Source organism: Pollachius pollachius (assembly GCF_949987615.1).
Source record: "Pollachius pollachius genome assembly, chromosome: 9".
NCBI lineage: Eukaryota > Metazoa > Chordata > Actinopteri > Gadiformes > Gadidae > Pollachius > Pollachius pollachius.
In genome coordinates this window covers 24,589,656-24,606,598 of record NC_136942.1, presented here as the reverse complement: position 1 = coordinate 24,606,598, position 16,943 = coordinate 24,589,656, and the positions used below count along the sequence as shown (strand labels likewise).

The 16,943-nt window shown below is 47.5% G+C and overlaps 1 pseudogene across 1 annotated transcript; it reads left to right on the top strand.

Moving 5' to 3' along the window:
• Positions 1 to 6,590: 6,590 nt before the first annotated feature.
• LOC307080744 (putative nuclease HARBI1) lies at positions 6,591 to 12,382 on the top strand (annotated as a pseudogene). Its single transcript has 5 exons — positions 6,591 to 7,023; positions 7,233 to 7,348; positions 7,473 to 7,584; positions 7,660 to 7,754; positions 12,149 to 12,382. The product of its transcript is annotated as a putative nuclease HARBI1 (transcript).
• Positions 12,383 to 16,943: the final 4,561 nt, after the last annotated feature.

Below are 16,943 nucleotides of genomic sequence, written 5' to 3'. Positions count from 1 at the left end.
CCCCTGGGTCTGCCCCTCTCTGTGTAAACTACAGCGGTGGCTGCCCCCCTGTGGTTCCCCTGGGTCTGCCCCTCTCTGTGTAAACTACAACGGTGGCTGCCCCCCTGTGGTTCCCCTGGGTCTGCCCCTCTTTGTGTAAACTACAGCGGTGGCTGCCCCCCTGTGGTTCCCCTGGGTCTGCCCCTCTTTGTGTAAACTACAGCGGTGGCTGCCCCCCTGTGGTTCCTCTGGGTCTGCCCCTCTTTGTGTAAACTACAGCGGTGGCTGCCCCCCTGTGGTTCCCCTGGGTCTGCCCCTCTTTGTGTAAACTACAGCGGTGGCTGCCCCCCTGTGGTTCCCCTGGGTCTGCCCCTCTTTGTGTAAACTACAGCGGTGGCTGCCCCCCTGTGGTTCCCCTGGGTCTGCCCCTCTTTGTGTAAACTACAGCGGTGGCTGCCCCCCTGTGGTTCCCCTGGGTCTGCCCCTCTTTGTGTAAACTACAGCGGTGGCTGCCCCCCTGTGGTTCCCCTGGGTCTGCCCCTCTCTGTGTAAACTACAGCGGTGGCTGCCCCCCTGTGGTTCCCCTGGGTCTGCCCCTCTTTGTGTAAACTACAGCGGTGGCTGCCCCCCTGTGGTTCCCCTGGGTCTGCCCCTCTTTGTGTAAACTACAGCGGTGGCTGCCCCCCTGTGGTTCCCCTGGGTCTGCCCCTCTCTGTGTAAACTACAGCGGTGGCTGCCCCCCTGTGGTTCCCCTGGGTCTGCCCCTCTTTGTGTAAACTACAGCGGTGGCTGCCCCCCTGTGGTTCCCCTGGGTCTGCCCCTCTTTGTGTAAACTACAGCGGTGGCTGCCCCCCTGTGGTTCCCCTGGGTCTGCCCCTCTTTGTGTAAACTACAGCGGTGGCTGCCCCCCTGTGGTTCCCCTGGGTCTGCCCCTCTTTGTGTAAACTACAGCGGTGGCTGCCCCCCTGTGGTTCCCCTGGGTCTGCCCCTCTTTGTGTAAACTACAGCGGTGGTTCCCCTGGGTCTGCCCCTCTCTGTGTAAACTACAGCGGTGGCTGCCCCCCTGTGGTGGGATCCCAGGCGACATCAGTTCAGGGTGCTCTCCGTACCGTGTGTGTTGCCAGAGCTGGAATATTGGGGAAGCCCCCTTGCACTTCTCAAAGGGATTCCCTTTGAGTGACGTCCTACGTGGTGGTCTTTACGGACACTGCGTCAACGCATTGGGGAGGTACATACCTCCCCCACTTGGTCTGAGGCGAGTGACTGACGCTCCCCATAATGTGCTAGAGCTCGCCATTGGGGAGGAAATGTGTTATGAGTGGCTCAGGGTAGGGTGACCAGATGTCCCGCTTTGTGCGGGACAGTCCCGCATTTCCATGACTTTGAACGCGTCCCGCAAATTGAGACGTTGTTATTGACAGTCAGACTCGATTTTTTTTTTTTTTGGAAATGCGTGATTTATCATCTAGCATTTATCAAATAGCTGCGTGCGGAGACGGCAGGGCTGTCATCAGGGGGAGGGGCAGGTTGTTTGATCATGTCAATGAAACTTGGTCTCGGACGCAGGTTAAGGGCACGCCCACCACCAAGAAGCAATGCAAGGGCGATCCTAGTCAATCGCCTAGGGCGGCAAATGCGTTGAAGGCGCCCTCTGGTGGCGGCCTTAATTAATTATGAAATATAACTAAATAAGCGAAATAAAACACGTTTATCAAATATGTTTCTAAATAGAACGGACAAGGGGGGAACGGGGGATTATCTGTTATTGCGGACTGAAACCCCCACTGAAGGTCCCAGGTCGCCTCCTCTCCCCCCCCCCACTTTGTCCTGCATTGTCCCGCACAAACGAAAACTATTGCTGAAAGAATAGCATGGAGGACGAACACTGCTGTGCACCGCGTAACGCACATGGTGACGTGGGGAATGTGGGTGTTGATTGGTACATAGCTGAAATTGGTGCGAAGCCCATAAGGCGATGCCTAGACGGCTATGTCTACAATTCTAGAACTAGAGTTATAATAACATAACTATCGCTATTGTGTTAAGAAGTTCCATCAGTATGTGTATGTATGTGTATGTGTACCACTTAAAAAAGCCACTCGGAGCAGCTCCTTCCAGACTCCAACGAATGCTACTCCAACTACAGCGATATGAATTAAATGTCAACTACACACTCTCAAGAGCTTTCACACAAGACAGTCACATGACAGATGAGAAAGTAATCTTCAGAGCCAAGAGACACTTTTAGCACAGAAACAAGAGCAGCTCAAGAGAGAAACAAAGACAGATGAAACACTGCAGCTACTGCAGGAGAGGACACATGGACATGGCTGTTCACGGCACAGGAGCAAAATCGACACTTAAATAATACTGGCCCACCAGAAACAATCTGGCAGTGAGAGAGGATATTATGTCTGCAGGTGACAGCATAATAATCCCATGAGAAAAGAAGGGCTGAAAAAAATACAGGTAGTGCATCAAGGGATACAGCAAATGAAAGAACTCGCCAGAAAGTGTTTATACTGGCCAGGTATGGCAAGAGATTAGCGGTAACAGTATGAAAATGTAACATCACGGTTATTGTGACTAGGGCTGAACGATTTGGGAATATAATCGAATTGCGATTTTTTTCCCCCAATATTGCAATTGCGATTTAATATGCATTTTTTTATTTATTTTATCCTCTTTTTTTCCCAACAAAACAAATGATTTAAATATGACCAACACAATATTAGATACATTTAGTATAAAATGTCCTTTCCCATAGGCTGGGCCTATTTGTTAGAATTAAATTAAAAGATGTATGACTTGAAATAAATGACATTTTTATTTAACTGCTCATTACAGAAACATCTGTGGCTTTGCCACTGTGAATTTAAGTAATTTAAACAAAGGCATGCACTTTGTAAACACTGTGTGAAAAATGCACAGTTTTAAGAAAAAAATAATTTCAAATGATATGTATCTTACTGTTCCCAAGTCAGTAACATTTCACACAACTGAAACATAGAATTTGCCTGTACTACTTTGAGAATATTTTGTAAAATCAAAGTAAATAGTTATAAATAAAAAAAAGAGAAATGCACTTTTAAAGTAGACAATAAAAAAATAATTTGATTATAATATAGATCCTCACTTACCTCACTTATCTCAAGTTCACAACAATAACACACCACACAGAATAAAGTTCACTATGATTATGGCACTGCCAGCCATAATGATCCAACAGTTTTTTTTCTGAGTGGCTCACAGGTTTTTTGATAAGAAAACCAGCATATTGACTTTTGCTGGCTTTAAGGATGAGCAAGTGCAAGTCACAATATTCCCTCCTGTGCTAAAAGGACGCTCTGAGGGAGCGCTTGTGGCAGGTACACAAAGATACTTACGGGCCATGGTGCACAACGGTGGGTCCTCCACTAAGCCAATCTCCTCTTCTCCATCAATGGCAGGAGTCATCAGGTAATTGTTTAACTCTGCCTCTGCGACATCTTCAAGTTTAGATCCCATCGTGTTGGGCACTCAGTTATGAGGTTGTGCTCAGGGAGTTTGAGCTCCCTCTGTGCCTCCGTCAGTGCTGCCGCCTTCTTCCAACTGTGGGAAAGGGCCCCAGCAGCTTCTTGCACAGTGCTGTTGCCCTTGACACTCGGTCATCTCGGAGTGCATTTTCTGAAAGAAATAAAAAGTAGTGTATTACACACAATTTGAGTTTTTTGATACAAGTCTCTCTCTCTCGGCCCGGCTCTTGGCCATAACAAATGAGGAGACTGTGGGGGGACGTGCGACGTCTGGCCTGCAGGGGGAGTATGGACAGGTTGGGAGCGCACGGGATTGGCCGGGGGGATTGAACCTGGTGGTGAGCAGGTGTCCGCACTCAGGTCAATCAGGGAGGGTGTACTTATGTGCCTGCTTTCTGTTGTAGTGAAGAGAGACCAAACCCGGGAGCGAACGGACCACGGAGGTCCGGAGCGAGTGACAATTACCGAGATCCACCGCGAGACGGCTCTAAATGGACCCTTTTTGTTGCATCTTAAATATTTCTGTTCCGTTTTGAAAACAAATAAACCGATCTCCTGCGGAGAGAACGACAACCCCACCTGCTCTCATTGCCCGAACCTGCTACACTGGAGCCCAAGGTGGGGCCCGAGAGCAGATAAATGGACCAGTCCCCGTTGGGAAATGTACACGGGCACCTGGCCCAGTTGGCCGAGAGGCAAGGCCAGCTCCAGCAGGCACAGAACGAGGTGCTCACGGAGCTGGCCCAGTCCTTAGCCGCCGATCGGGCCATGCTCCATGAGCTCCTCGCCTCCGGCGGACGCGGCGGAGGACCCCGAGGGCCGGGACCCGCAGCCCAGATTCACGTCCCGAAGATGTGGGAGGCCGACGACGCGGAAGCCTTCCTCGAGACCTTCCAGGGGGTGGCCTCGACCGGAGTGGGCGCACCGGCTCCTACCGCTCCTGACCGGAGAGGCGCAGCTCGCGGCCCACAGCCTGCCGGCCGGGGCCCAGCGGGACTACGACGCGATCACCAGGGCCATCCGGGACCGGCTGGGTCTCTACCCCGAGGAACATCGGCGGCGATTCCGGGCGCTGGCCTTCAGCGAGGGGGACCGACCCTTCGCCTTCGCCCAGCAGCTGAGGGACCAGGCCAAGAGGTGGCTGGTCCCAGACCGGAACACGGCGGAGGACGTGGTCGAGCAGGTGGCCCTGGAAAGATTCGTGGAGGGGCTGCCGGCTCGGACCTCCGCCTGGGTCCGGTACGACCGGCCCGAGAGCCTCGCTGCTGCGGTCTTCCTGGCGGAGAGCCACCTGCAGCCACCACCGGCGAGCCAGCGACCGCCGACACCGGGCCCACGTACCGGGGCGGCTGCCCCACGGCGGGAGAGGCCAACCCCGGCGCCGAGGGCGAGATGGGGGGGGGGCGGTCCAGAGCGGGCACATGAGTCGCCTTCCACCCCCCTTCCACAGACGGGCACTTAGGCGGCAGGGGAGGGGTGTTGGCGGTGTGGGCGGCCTGGCCACTTCCGGCGGGAGTGCCCCATGATGGAGGTGGGTCTGGTCGTCCGCATCACCGGGGCCCCGTCTCCTCCCCACGGTCCCGGCGAGGCGTACCGTATCCCGGTGAGGATACAGCGGGGGACGCACCAGGCGCTGTTGGACTCGGGCTGCATGCAGACCATGATCCACCAGCGCCTGGTGCGGTCCGAGGCATTGGTGGAGGCGTCGAGCGTTTCGGTGAGGTGTATACACGGGGATGTGCACGAGTATCCTTTGGTCCCCATCGAAATTCGTTGTGGGGGTAGAAAATATAGGGTCAAGGCGGCTGTTAGTTCGAGCCTCTCGCATCCCCTGATTCTTGGGTTGGATTGGGCGGGGTTCCCACAGGCAGTTAGGGGGACTACGGGGATGCGGACACGACAGGTAGGGACATGTAAGTCGTGTGCTGTGTTCTGCGCAGAGGCGGGGGCGTCCGACGCTGCTCAGGGATCGGGGGAAGGGGGGGGTCCTCACCCCGAGGTCCCAGCGCCGAGATTCCCACCGGTGGAGGATTTCCCCCTCGAGCAGTCTCGTGACGCCACATTGAGCTCAGCCTACGACCAGGTGATAAGTATTGATGGGAGTCGGGTCCGGTCAGACGCCTCCTCACCCAGAGTGAGGACCATTACCATTACCATACCAACCAACTCATCGCCATACCAACCGACTCTTTACCATACCAACCGACTCTTTACCATACCAACCAACTCTTTACCATACCAACCAACTCTTTACCATACCAACCAACCAACCACCTGAACAGCTTCACAACCAGTGCAGAATGTGTATGGACACAAGAGCGCCAACCAAGTGCAGCTCCGCTGTGCACTAGAGGCTCTTAAACACCTCGTAGACGGTGCGTTCCCTCTAGCTGACTACCTACCCCAATATCAATCTTACTAAGCTCAACCCTAGTCTTCATGTGGCTACTGGCAGCGGGTATTTACGCACTGACGCCCATGGGGCGGAAAATAAGACCAGCACGCTGGTGCCTCCCCCCAACCCCATGGATGTGCCCTCGAGACAACTGCTGCTAACCGCAGTCACCACAACACACCGGCAGCGCTCAGCAACGCCCAAAGGGACCGTGAACCTACAGGGAAGCACCGCAATTTAGAGTGCGCAACGGTGATTCCACGTGCTGCGTCTCGCCCCAGGCTACATAACAAGCACAAATGAACACTATCTGAATGCTGTACAAAACAAATGCTCCCCCTCTCGTCCAGACACCAAACGACAAAATAGACAATTACAATTGTTACATTTAAACTTTAACAAACCTCAGTGTCTCCTCAACGCCAATCAAGGCTTTATCACAACACACAGCGGTGCACTTTAGAGTCTCTTAGCCACCAGGGGCCTGTACTACGAACCTCGATTAGTGGGTTAGCGAGGTATGTTGCGCTCAAAGCCTTGGTTAGCTGGGACACGAAAGTCGATCTCTTTTATTGTCGCTGTATCACCTTGGTGACTTATGCTGTCAACCAAACCTGGTCGGGAGCAGGATTTCGGCTTAGTCTACCCGGAGATCGGCTACTTAAATCGGCGTGCGCAGCTTCCTAGCCCCTCCTCCGACAATGGTGTCACCATTTGTGGGTGTTCCCGTGGACCTCGGAGCTAATATCGTACAGGCGTCTCTCCGGAGACAGGGGTTTTTTCGGGACAGAACCGATCCCATGGCATTGTCTGACGATATTCTTTATGAGGGATACAGATTCTCTTCAGAGGGTATTCGTTATTTGATCGCACTTGTTGGACCGTATGTAGGCAATGCAACACAAGGAAGCCGTGCACTAACTGTTGCGCAGTGTGTCTGTGTTTCACTGCGATTTTTTGCCACGGGCACATATTTACATGCAGTTGGTGATTCAGAACATATTGGCAAAAATACGGTGTGCCGTGCTATTCGCAAGGTTTTAGGTGCACTCAATACTTTGCTTAATATCTTCGTGGTGTTTCCCAGCTTCTTGCGCAGTCAAATTGTCAAGGAAGGATTTTACACACTTTCAGGTAAAATAAAACCTCCTGAGTGGAGGTAGCGCGTCAGTCTTGAATTTCTGCGTGTGGGATTCGTCTCCCAAGTGATGTGCATTCATGTGTAGCTTAAAATGTCCCAATTATTATGTCATATGGAATAGGACTTATTCACTAAAGGTTACGGAATAATGCCCAGTGTGTACACATTTTCATTTGTAACATTCTGCAGAATCCCTTTATAGGATTCCCCAAACTGATTGGAGCAATTGACTGCACTCATGTCCCCATCACTGGACCTTTAGGGGAACATGAGCCTGACTTTGTCAACAGAAGGTCAACCCATAGCATCAATGTGCAGGTAAAGTAGGCCTATTATCTGGGCTATATCATGTGGGAAGGGAAATTGCATGCAGGTAGCCTACTAAAACTTTGTTATATGCTTCATAATGGCCCAACTATTGTAACAGAAATGCCGTTTTCAGATGACATGTGACCAATAACTTATGGTTACCAGTGTGAATGCCAAATGGCCTGGCTCGGTCCATGACTCCCATATTTTTCGGGAGTCAAGTCTTTGCTGACTGTTTCAGCAAGGTGTGGCGCAATACATAAGATCACTAACTGTAAATGTTGATTCAGGCACTGATCACATTATGTTTTTTCTAATAGGCCGTTATGATGGAATTCTTGTTGGGGACAGAGGGTATGCCTGCATGCCGCTCCTAATGACACCGTACGGCGACCCAGAGTCAACCGGAGGCCCGGTTCAATCCAATGCCATTTCCCTCTATAGAATAAATGATCAAAAGGAAGAGTGATGTGAAACAGTTACAGCACTGCTCGGTTGAGTTTCCCATTGTGATGGCTCTTTAGAAAGTTCAAAGGTGGCACAACGTTCTACGTACATTAACCTTGAATAGTCCAGTGCCGTGTTGTCCATTATCCCTTACATTACCGCTATGTCAGTGACACAATTAGGCCTAAGCATTTTTTATTCTACAAAATTCATATGATAGCGGCGAGAATTGTTAAGAAAAATCACCTCCATAGTTGCCTGGAGTCACAGGCCGACAGAGTCCCCTGAAAGAATCAGGGAAACCTATTATAGGACATTCTTTCCAAAAATTAAACATTAAGACGAATATGTGACACTTTGCTTTGATAGTTATATACCTCTGATTGGAGATTGATTGCCGGCGGCTCCTCCAAAATAATGTTTGTACCTTCAACTAATATTGACAAAATCAATTTACACTCAATCATCTCACATTTGATTAGCAAGACAATTATTTATGTCCATTGCCAATACATGAATACATACTTATTTCAAACGCCTTGGATGTCGAGGCAGTGGGGTCAGAGGACATCGCCCCTTCCAGTCCTACCATCATCGGCCGACCTTCGTTATTGGCGAGAGCCAGATCCTCCGAAGTGGTGAAGGGCGGTGGAGCGGTCCCCCTCCCAGTCGTATTAATTTGGGTTTTCTTTTTATTTGCTACAGGTAATCAACATGAGATTAAAGGTTGGAGCCTAGGCCATTGCAAATCATAGGCTAGATTCACCTGAAATTATTCAAATGGATGCTTACAACTTACCTAACATTACCTTACATAATATTTTTATATTTATTTTTGACTTGGCCCCATGTTTGTAGGAGCTTGCTGGCACCACATCTATGGGGGTAAAAGGCATGATGATACATGATAGATATTTTTTAGACAATATGCAGAATCTTTTGACTTACGAATGAACACGGTCGGCTATTTTTTGCCAGCACGCCACCCTAGCCTTATTATGGGCAACGGTGTTCCCCTTGGCTGTGATTTCGACTTTGAATTTCTCGTAGGAATTCATAATAATACGCTGCTTGTCTTGGTTGAAATACACGCTCTCGCTCGATTTATTTTGCATAAGGGTGAATCAAAACGCGATAAACGCCCCTTTTATGTGAACACGCATTGAACCTAAACCGGAAAACCTGGTTCGATTAATTAAATCTAAAGTGAGCGTTGTGGTACCATTTAACTCTGATTGCGAGTTGCGTCTCTGTCGAGCCAGGTTTTCCCAAGAAAGCCTGGGTATGTTCAGCGAGGTTCGTGGTATACCCCCCAGAAGTCAGTTCATTCACAACAAGTGACATCTCTTTTCCTTCAACAAAGGAACGTCACAGGAGGTACACCTAAAGCAATCAAGTGTGCCCCATACCAATCAAGGCACCTGGGAGCCACACAATTAACAGAACTGAAATTAAGAGTTCAACAACAAATGCTTACCACGACTTGATTCAAACGGACGAGCCCCCAATTTGTCACGGCCCGGCTCTTAGCCATAACAAATAGGGAGACACACCAAGGTTTAAATGCAAAAGTAATCATAATTTATTGATGAACAAAAGGTAACCAAAAATAATGGTTTAACAGAAGTCAACTGATGTCTGCAGAGGGAGAAAGCCATGGGCAGACTGGTGAGCCTTATTCACTTTATTCCGCCACGCCCCTTTTTAAATGTTATTGTCTTCCGCTTTGTGTTGAAACTTCCGGTCGGCTAGCTACGGCTAGATAGCTACATTGAAATTCCCAGCGAATTAAGATGGAGAGGCTAACGTGAGTAGAGGCAAAAACCATGTCAAAAGTTCGGATGGAGGGATTGTACTTCGCCACCCGAGGTTAATGAACTCCATCGAGTGGGTGGATGACATGCGGCGGTGGCCTCAGGTGTCATATGGGGATATTTTTAATTATTAAGTGCTGTCGATGGGTCGGCCATGAAATATTTTAAGAGCACCGAGGCGTATCAATATTTACATAGTGGAAAGGTCGTGTTTTGCATTCCAAGAACGAGAAGGAGGAATATCTCTTTTTGAAAGCTGCAGTCAACCCCAGTCAGTCCAGCACACCAAGACTAAGAGCATTCTATTCCAGAGACATGCTTCCTTTTGTTTAAGACGAGTATAATGAAGGTTGCCTGTTGCTCTGTGAGCGTTATATGCAGTTATGCAAATTATTATTTTATACTACTTAACTACTTGGACATATTTTAACTACTATTTGTACATATTATTGGCTATTGTTTTTTAATGTAATTCGTTTCTAGTATTATGTCAAAGCATTAACTCAATCATTAAAGGATTTAGCAAATGCCTCAAGTTTATTTTATTTACCCTCTCTGACAGACATCATGTTTGTGTATAAAAATACAGATATCAGTTAAAGTTTGCTATAGATTTGTAAAAATGAACAATATAAACAACAATAGAAACAACATTTTAACCATTACAACTGATTTAACTTATAACTGATTGAACATCTTATTCCTCATCTTCTTGTATAATGTGCCCAAGAAGATGACATAGACCTGCACAGACTCTCAGAATCTTGTCAAATTTCGGGGCAAGGTTAATGGGCACTGTTTGAGAGACTATTCTGTAGTTCTTCAGGCGGCGTATGGCCCTCTCAACATGCACTCGGACGTTGGCTATGCGCCTCGTGTTGGTGGTGTCTTCTTCGGACAAGGGAAGGCCTCTTCTGTTGAAAGCTGGAAGGACGAGCTTGACTTTACGTTCAAACAGAAGATCTAGAATAACAAATCCTCGGTCAGCCATCACCTCATCACCTGGACGCAGATACTCCAGAAACCCTGATTTGGCTGTGATGAACTTGTCACTGCATCTCCCACCATATGCTGGAGAGATGAACATAATCAAACCACATGGTGCAATAGCTATGAGGAACTTGATTGTATTATGTCCATAGTAATGACTGTAACACTCGCCTCTTGAGTCCACATTGTGAGCCTTCTGAAGTGGGGTCTCAGAACAGTCGATTACACATGTGGTTAATAAGGTTTGCCGGCCACCTTCAATTAAACAAGAGAAAGGGGCTTTTATGAATTGATGTTTCGTGGTGCGTGTTAAATCACTACGGGAGGTGGATGCAAATCACATATAAGGTTGAGAGATAGGCAGCAGAGAGAGAGGTCATGTTTCCCGAGGCTCCGCTAGGCATTGGAAAAAACAAATTAATTCATCGTTCAGATCTACTTTATTTTATTTTATTTCATGATCATTATACTTAACAATATATAGTTTGTTTCCGTCGTCCTCCATCGCTCGATTCAACAATACATTTTGGCACTTTTTATGCCTCCCGGATCAGACCGCAGCAAAAGCCTTGGACTTTCCTATCGCCAACATGCCTCTGTACTCGGACACCTCAGGCACGGAGACTGGGAAATGCACAGACTGCATCAAGCTGCGACCAAATGCTAAGCTACACAAAGCTAAAGCTGCATGTATCAGCCGGATTAGCCCTTCACTGAAGTTAACCCTGCCGCTGAAGAACCGGTTCCTGCCACTTCAAGAGTCCACGAAGCGCCTGCCACCCATGCACCCCTGAGCCCCGAGATGCGTCCGGACAAACAGTGCGGACAGAGACCGACCATGAACCCGTCGCCAGAGAGGCGAGCTGTGCATGCGTCGGCCACCCGTGCACCCCTGAGCCCCGAGACGCGTCCGGACGGACAGTGCGGACAGAGACGGAACAAGAACCGATCGCCATGGAGGCGAGCTGCGCATGCGTCTGCCACCGCCTGATTACAGGACACTCAACCATCAAGGACATAACCGGTAAGAAGATCAAAACATGCTACTTCCCAGATGTGATGGTTAGTGATATCAACCAGAAACTAGCCACAATCATATTGGAAATCCCCAAAATCTCACAGGTTATTGTGCATGCAGGATGGGATGATATTCGAAGAGAACAGTCAGAACATCTGAAGAGGGATGACACTGATCTATTGGATACACTGGACAAAATACACATTAAGTCATTCATCAGTGGACCCATACCAGCAGTTGACAGGGGAATAAACAGATTCAGTGGTCTACTTGCACTGAATACATGGCTTTCCAGAGTCTGCAATGAAAGAGGAAGGGGCTTTATTGACAATTTCAACTTATTCTGGGGGCGCAAATATCTTTTCAGAGCAGATGGCCTACACCCAAACAGGCTCAAAAATGTTAAGGGACAATCTTCTCTTCTCGCTCTCCCACAAACCTCCATGGCCTGACGCACAGGCCACAGTCAGAGCTCAGGTTGAGAAGAAGCGAGACTACAGCCTCCCCCCCACATCTACTCTGCCACTATCTGACTCACAGATAGCAGACAGACCACAGACCTTGAAGAGAGACAACAGCCCGCCCGACGCCATCGACACCGTGCCTTCCCCCATCGCTGATGCCGGCTTGGCGAGGAATGGCCACCCCCCTCCTCTGCACTCCCCCATCGACGATGACCTCCAGCTTCATCTCTCCCATAGCCTCAACAACAACTCCAGCTCCGCTGTCTCCTCCCTTTGCGATTTTGGCATCAAACTTGCATCTGTGTCATGATAGCATCGCCACGTCATGGCCACAGTCTGATAACACCCAAGCGGAGGGCACCCCCCCCTGTACTGATAGTAGTCCTGAGTATTACTGAGACAAAAAAGGGTTCAGCCGTAGACACAGTATAAAGAAGGTTTCACATAATCTGCTGAACCCAAGGTCAGGATCACCAGTATATCTACCCCAGCCTTCCAACCATTCTTCACCAGATTGTCTATTGTACTTACCCTGTTGAGTAGCTTCCTGATTCTTCATACCCTGTATTTCTAGTGTTCTAGTTTACTCGTGTTCAAGTCTGCACATCCCTAATACTTCTGTCTCTCTACAAGTCATCACCATCACGACTATACTTCAACCCTGCTCTACTGTCGGAGTTACCATCATCACCGAATCGTCGGGTGTGGCTGTCGGTTCAGCTGCCAGCCGACTCATCCAACCCCGGTTCAGGATTATCCCTAACGGGTGCAACCACCAGCACCAACCTTAATCAACTGTGGATTAATAAACTGTTCATCTGTTACCACTCTCGTCTGTGGTCATTTGTGCCGTGCGTTTGGGTCCACCGTGTCTTGAATCATAACAAGACTGCCCATATTAAAGTTGTAAACGACATCCGTCTTAACACAGACTCTGGCAAAACCTCAATACTAATGCTACTAGACCTTAGTGCTGCATTCGACACTGTAGACCATACAATACTTTTGGACAGGTTAGATAACTGGGTGGGGCTTTCAGGCACAGTCTTAAATTGGTTCAGGTCCTACCTACAAAATAGGAACTACTGTGTTTCCATTGGCGACTTTGTATCAGAATCAACCAACGTGACATGTGGAGTCCCACAAGGTTCGATCTTAGGACCCTCTTTATTCAACATCTACATGCTCCCACTAGGGCAAATCATGCAAAATAACAATATTGACCATCATTGCTATGCTGATGACACGCAAATCTATGTATCACTATCACCAAATGACTATCGGCCCATAGATCTGCTGTGCCAGTGCATTGAGCAAGTGAAAGACTGGATGTGCTGAAATTTCCTTCAACTAAATGAGGACAAAACAGAGATAATTGCATTTGGTGCTAAAACGGAAAGGCTTAAAGCAACCCAACACCTTCACTCTCTGTCCCTGAAAACCTCAATCAAAGCCAGAAATGTAGGGGTTATCATGGATTCAGATTTACATTTCAACAGTCACATCAAATCAGTTACAAAATCTGCATATTATCACCTTAAAAATGTAGCAAGACTTAGAGGGCTCATGTCCACAGAAGACTTACAAAAACTTGTACATGCCTTTATCACTAGTAAGCTTGCTTACTGCAATGGTCTCCTTACAGGCCTCCCAAAACAAACTCTAAGGAAGCTTCAGCTTGTTCAGAATGCTGCTACTAGAGTTCTAACGAAGACCAAAAGATTTGAACATATTACACCAATTCTTAAATCGTTACATTGGCTTCCTGTAGGTCAGAGAATTGATTTTAAAATCATGTTGCTAACCTATAAATCCCTACATGGTTTAGGCCCAAAATATTTAACTGATATGCTTCCACTACATAAGCCTTCTAGACCACTAAGATCTTCTGAGATTAATCTGTTAATTATCCCCAGAGTAAACACGAAACATGGGACAGGATTTAGTTACTATGCAACAAATAGCTGGAATAAACTCCCTGAGGATTTAAGACTTGCTCCAACCCTGAGCACCTTTAAAACAAGACTGAAGACTTTTATGTTTGCTTTAGCTTTCTGCTAAATCTTAAATACATTGCACTTTTTAAAAAGCTTTTTTAACTTTGCCTTTATTTTCTATTTTATTACTAAAATGCCTCTTTAACTTTCTATTTTACTCATTTCTTTGCATATGTTTTCTTTTACTTATCTATTATTTTATTTTATTGTATGACAGTGTTTATATGTGAAGAACTTTGAGTCTGCCTTGTGTATGAAAAGTGCTATATAAATAAAGTTGCCTTGCCTTGCCTTAATGGATAATGTTCCTTGAAGCTCTGTGGCATTGTTGCCTGGATCATCTCCCTGGGCAGCCATGGAACATAGCACCTCATCTTCTCCGCCATGAAGTCCAGCCACTGAGAGATTATCCTACTGACCACAGACTGAGACACTCTGAACCTCTCTGCGATGTCGTCCTGTAATAGGTTCAGCCGGAGCTTCATCAGGGTCATCAACAGTTGATCCTTGGGATGTAGCTGAGAGATGCTGCATCCTTCTTTCAGGTCGTCGGATAAAGCCTCAAAGGCATCCACTGACAACCCAGTCTACAGTAGACACAGCTGATCATTCCGGAAAAGTTCGGTGTGTACAAGATGTTGTTCAGGACACTGTGTTGCCTGGTCATGGAGGAGAGGACAATGGAGTGAGTCACTGACAGCATAGATGTGATCTTCCATGAATGTATACTCCCCCTGTGTGGAAGCACACGGTGTGTCATCCCATCAGTCATCCCATTAGTCTGCTGGATTGCAGAGCTGGTTAAGGGTTTTGTAGAAATAACAGCATCAGACATCAGTAAGTTATCAACGATAAGGTTCATTTTGCTGCCTTTCAACATAACCAGTCCTGGACATCAAATTAGAAAGCCTCGACCTGATCTTATGTTGTAAGGCTGTTAATTTATTGAGGTCAAGCCAAGGCATACAGCGCCTTGCAAAAGTATTCACCCCCCCTTGGCTTTTTACCTATTTTGTTACATGACAGCCTTTAGTTCAATATTTTATGTGATGGATCAGAAGACAATAGTCTAAGTTGGTGAAGTGAAATGAGAAAAATATATACATAAAACTATTTTTGGCATGTGTATATGTATTCATCCCCTTTGTTATGACGCCCATAAAAAGCTCTGGCGCAACCAATTACCTTCAGAAGTCACATAATTAGTGAAATGATGTCTACCTGTGTGCAATCTAAGCGTCACATGATCTATCAGTACATATACACACATTTTTTGAAAGGCCCCAGAGGCTGCACCACTAACCAAACAATGCCATGAAGACCAAGGAACTCTCCAAACAAGTCAGGGACAATGTTGTTGAGAAGTACAAGTCAGGGTTAGGTTATAAAAAAAATCCAAATCTTTGATGATCCCCAGGAGCACCATCAAATCTATCATAACCAAATGGAAAGAACATGGCACAACAGCAAACCTGCCAAGAGACGGCCGCCCACCAAAACTCACGGACAGGGCAAGGAGGGCATTAAGAGAGGCAGCACAGAGACCTAAGGTAACCCTGGAGGAGCTGCAGAGTTCCACAGCAGAGACTGGAGTATCTGTACATAGGACGACAATAAGCCGTACGCTCCATAGAGTTGGGCTTTATAGCAGAGTGGCCAGAAGAAAGCCATTACTTTCAGCAAAAAACAAAATGGCACGTTTTGAGTTTGCGAAAAGGCATGTGGGAGACTCCCAAAATGTATGGAGGAAGGTGCTCTGGTCTGATGAGACTAAAATTGAACTTTTTGGCCATCAAAGAAAACGCTATGTCTGGCGCAAACCAAACACATCGCATCACCCAAAGAACACCATCCCCACAGTGAAACATGGTGGTGGCAGCATCATGCTGTGGGGATGTTTTTCAGCAGCCGGGACTGAGAAACTGGTCAGAGTTGAGGGAAAGATGGATGGTGCAAAATAAAGGGATGTTCTTGAGCAAAACCTGTACCACTCTGTGCGTGATTTGAGGCTAGGACGGAGGTTCACCTTCCAGCAGGACAATGACCCCAAACACACTGCATAAGCAACACTTGAGTGGTTTAAGGGGAAACATGTAAATGTGTTGGAATGGCCTAGTCAAAGCCCAGACCTCAATCCAATAGAAAATCTGTGGTCAGACTTAAAGAATGCTGTTCACAAGCGCAAACCATCGAACTTGAAGGAGCTGGAGCAGTTTTGCAAGGAGGAATGGGCAAAAATCCCAGTGGTAAGATGTGCCAAGCTCATAGAGACTTATCCAAAGCGACTTGGAGCTGTGATCGCCGCAAAAGGTGGCTCTACAAAGTATTGACTTTAGGGGGGTGAATAGTTATGCACATTGACTTTTTCTGTCATTTTGTCCTATTTGTTGTTTGCTTCACAATAAAAAAAAAAACATCTTCAAAGTTGTAGGCATGTTCTGTAAATTAAATTATGCAAATCCTCAAACAATCCATGTTAATTCCAGGTTGTGAGGCAACAAAACACGAAAAATGCCAAGGGGGTGAATACTTTTGCAAGGCACTGTAGTTACGGGTATATGCTGATCATACTCATTAGATGCTAGCTGGCTAACGACTAGCGATATTGATAGCTGTTAGTGCTAAAAAGTTATCCTACCTTGGAGCCTCACAAGCATCCGACAAGCCTTTTTCACCGGAGGAATAACATATCCCAAACATTTCTTGGGTATGGGTGTTGGTCTGATGGTCTGCCGTCCACAAAATGAAAAGAACAAAGTAGGGTTTTTTCGGAGGGTTCTTCAAATTTAGCGCCATTAGCCACATACGCCGGTCCTCACCGCTGGATGGCGGAGGATGAAGATTGAAGGTTGCCCCACAACATTCTGCCCTGGT